The sequence below is a fragment of the Eucalyptus grandis genome, chromosome 8 (assembly GCF_016545825.1).
Source record: "Eucalyptus grandis isolate ANBG69807.140 chromosome 8, ASM1654582v1, whole genome shotgun sequence".
Taxonomy (NCBI): Eukaryota; Viridiplantae; Streptophyta; class Magnoliopsida; order Myrtales; family Myrtaceae; genus Eucalyptus; species Eucalyptus grandis.
In genome coordinates this window covers 71,493,176-71,497,264 of record NC_052619.1, presented here as the reverse complement: position 1 = coordinate 71,497,264, position 4,089 = coordinate 71,493,176, and the positions used below count along the sequence as shown (strand labels likewise).

General features: G+C 40.3%; 1 pseudogene; it reads left to right on the top strand.

The window, feature by feature from the left end:
- The window catches only part of LOC120287510, a 7,600-nt pseudogene extending 5,056 nt beyond the window's left edge, over nt 1-2,544 (top strand).
- Nucleotides 2,545-4,089: the final 1,545 nt, after the last annotated feature.

Sequence of the window (4,089 nt, the reverse complement as noted above, 5' to 3'; positions counted from 1 at the left end):
AGCAAATTGCTAATGCGGGCCGGTCGGAGAAGCCGGCGGAAGAAATGCCTTGCTGTGTTTGAGGAAGCTCTTTGCCGTGCTCTGGCGGTTGTGGCTGACAAGGACCGAGGGTCGCAAGTGTGGAGACAAAGGTGGTGGCATTTGAGATGAGGTCGGGTATCTGGTAGAGAGGAGCAAGATGCAAAAACGAGGAAAGGCGAAGCGCACGAGAAAATGAGCTAGGGCTATAAGAAAGTCAAAATGATTTTCCCCAATTTTAGAGAACTTTTTCAATCGACATAAATTATTTTTTTACCCATTCATTTTTCGTGGGCCAAACGTTGGAAAATTCAGAAAACTTTTCCCTCAAAGTTATTTTCTACGAAATTAAAGCAAGAGTCTTCCAAGCCTTGTAAGTGACCGAAAAAAAAACAAGGAAGCTAGCTAAATTTGGCTGGTCTAAGCAGGATAGAGTTCTATAGTCATCATATGTGGAGAGTCATAAATTATGTCAATTCCATATAAAAAAATAGTTCAACCCTCAGCCAATCCCGCTAAGAAAATGCAAATTTCCTTGTAGATTTGACATTTCATTGACTCTATTCATGGAATCATTCATAAAATGAGTCCATTTAATTTTTTTTTTTTTATCAAGCCATTTTGGGAAGGAAATAGCTAGAGAACCAAAGTACTAGGAATGTTGTCTTGAGAGAAAGCGCTCCCACCACCACGCCCTCATGTAGCTGAGGTAAGTGCTCATTACGTGCTCAAGCAAACGAGAGTATGTTTGAAGTTCCAACTGCTAGGATAACCATCCAAAATCATTTTCCGTCCAGATTCGGTACTTCGACTAAGACGAATTCATAGGATCGATCTTCCAACCATATTGCACGAGAGCTGGATGTTCCAGACAGCAAAAAAGAGTGTGTGTTCCAGTCCAGAAGAGCCGCACATTCCAGGGATCCTTTGGATGTAGGTGTTCTAATTCCAAGAGAGAGAAAAAAAAAAACACTTATCTTTCTACCTTGTTAGACCCATGTTGAGCAATCCGATCAAGAAAACCCCGGTGCTTTCCGACTTGAAGATCTTTTAATTAGTCACCATAACCTTTTTGAACTCGTTAGTAATTTCTCAATTACAAAAGTAGCATTTGGTAATTCCGGAAGATAGTTAATTAACTTTTATTTTATAAGTATTAACTAATTAATTCAGTAAAATTACCCACTGTAGAAATTTCTTAATGTACTAAGTAACTTTCATTACATTGGTAGTGAATTTTTCCGAAAATTACATGACAAAAGTTACTTAAACATCAGCAAATAGATTCTCAGTTAATTTGTATTTATTTGATCTTAGTGTTTTCCTTTCTTGAGGACATTCTTAAGGATAATATATGGACTAAAATAAACGATGCCAATAGTGACATAAGGGATATTCCCATTTGGAAGATGTACCGATATGGCTAAGTGGGGTCTTTTGTGAACATGAGAAAAAAATTGTCAATTACATATTATGTGGTCACTAGCACTTGAATAAATTATCTATGTATCAACTGAAATAGAATTTGCCTTGCAAAAAGAGGTACTTGAAAAACTCGCAGTCTTGTCTGCAATTCTTAATTGACTCAAAGCCATAATGATATTTTGTACTTATTTGGGTAATTGTTTGATTTGCCCTTTAGTCCCTTGTGCTCAACCTTTTAAGTAGAGAATTCTTTCTCCCTTTTTTTCTTTATCATTAAACTTTCCATGTAAATTTCCAGTATGTATCAATAATATAGTGTGAGCACTTGCAATATTCAGATAATATATCTCTTTTTTTAAATTTTGACAACCTCCTTTCTATGATGATGTGGCATTCCGTTGACCATTGGATGGTTTAAAAGCTGATGCTAATGTGGCTTGAAATGGGCTGTAGGATTTGGCCGCATGGATGGGCAAATAATAGCCCTCGAACCCTTGCTTCCTTGCTTCTGATTTGGGCTGTCTGTTCGAAACCCTCTAGGGTTTCCTTCCTCTTCCTAGTGAAATCCAGGCACCACAAAATTAGACGCAAGGGCTACTGGAGTTCATTGCAATGGTCTCGCCGGAGCAGCAAGTGTCACGCTCACTCCCACCTGCACATATTCGGCCGTGGCTAGATGTTTTTTTCTCTTCTTGGACAGCCAATTGGTAGATTCAACCGACCGGCAAGATGGGTTCCATGGCGAGCACCTACGACCAGAAAGGTGATTAGCTCTCACTCAAGATTAGGAGAATTTGAGTCACTTTTTTCTTGTTCTTTGATGGCTTGGTATTGTTTGAGAGTCGCCTCAGGTCTCTTGAGTTGTTCTCAGCTGCCTCGAGCTCATTTCACAGAGCCAAGAGCTTGTTGAAGCAAGCGGTGACCGAGAGCTTCTCTTGCTTCAACTCTGGCAAGGCTTGGTGGAGCGAGAAGATCTTGGCTCAGTTGAGCTTCCTGTACATCTTCCAGATATTGTCCCACTTGGTTTTCGACCTTGGGAGCTACACAGTTCCTAATCCATGTCCGAACGAGTTGGTTACAGTTGTGCCGATATTGTTATAGTTAGTCATTGGTTAGAAAAACTATAGTTTCATCGTGGAATTCACTTTTGTCCTTCGTACTAGAGCTCACTGGAAATCTCGAGCCAAAGTGGAACGGTTTTCTAGTCCAGTGAGTTGTTAGTTGATGAGTCATATTTTCGGTCCATCAGCCGATGATACATATAGAGTGGGTCATCGGGTTTTGGTGGTTGGAAAGGCATAAGGCGGGAAACAGGGTTGAAAACTTAGGTAGAAATTTGTCCTTAAACCCGTTGGTGTCGATTTGGGTCTATGACCCGGAGACGACTAGCCCGACCCACTATTCAGGTTGGTCCTGAGAACAAAAGAAACCGGTCACCTCCATTGGGCTGAGCTTCAAGGGCCGAAGTTGCTTGTTCTCTGGATGACCGTGTTGGACCCATGATTGATCTAGCCCAGCAGCCCATTGGCCTTGACCTGGAAACTAGTGGACGAGGGGCCACTGGACTGGACCGAAATATTAATCAGGACCAATAAGGTATTGGATGGAAGACCACTCCTCTTGAATCGGATCAATTAGATCTCAAGTCTGGTTCTGGGGTGAATTGGGAGCTTCTTCCAATGCATGTATGCCCGGATCGCGATTTTCATTGGAAATCGGTATCGTTGATAAATAAATACGTGGATTCCTACCGAAGTGCAAACTTTGTTGTGCGTATTTGCAACAAGTTAGAAATCTCTCGGGAAGCAATCCAGAAAAACTTTGCCGGTTAGGTCGAAAAGAATACTCATATCATGAGCGAAATCAAGGAAGAGATGATAAAAATCGAATAGGAATTATGGAGGAATTATAATTGTATTTTTCAATAATCTTGCACATGTACATAAAAATATTCATAATACAAGAAAAGACAAATAGGAAAAAATATACAATATTGTTGCGAAATATGGACAAGCGAATCAGATAAAATAGTCAGAATGAATGAGAGGAAATCGGAACCGGATTTACGTGGTTCAATCTGAATATCGGAACTTACGTCCATGGGGAAAGCAGTACGAAATTCCACTCTAGAAACAAGTGATACATCGAAGATTACAATCACTCAAGCATTCAAACACACTCTTAGTATTTCCTAGCCCCAAATTACACCCAAATAACTCACATAGTATTTAGCCCACATAATTCCTAGTGAAACCTCACTAAAAAAATTAAATAAATTCTACTCATAAAAATTTAATTGGCTAAAACACTCGGGTATAATTTACAACGAGAAAATTCCTTTCTGCCGAGAGCTTCTACCTTTTCTCTAGGAAGGCTCACGACTTCTCTCTCCAGCTCTACCTTACTTCTCTTCTCCGATCCTCCTTTTATAGGAGAAACAAGAAAGAAATGTGAACTCATTCAAGCGCCCACAATCAGCTCCGACGCCCACCAAAATTCATGGGCACACATGCACACTTTGCATGGAACGCATCTAATGAGGCAGAAAACATGCGCCCATAATCTTTGAAGATAATCACAAAAAAAAAGGATGGCCGCCGTCTTCCAAGATCACGTCCATGACGTTCAACTCCTTCAATTAATGTT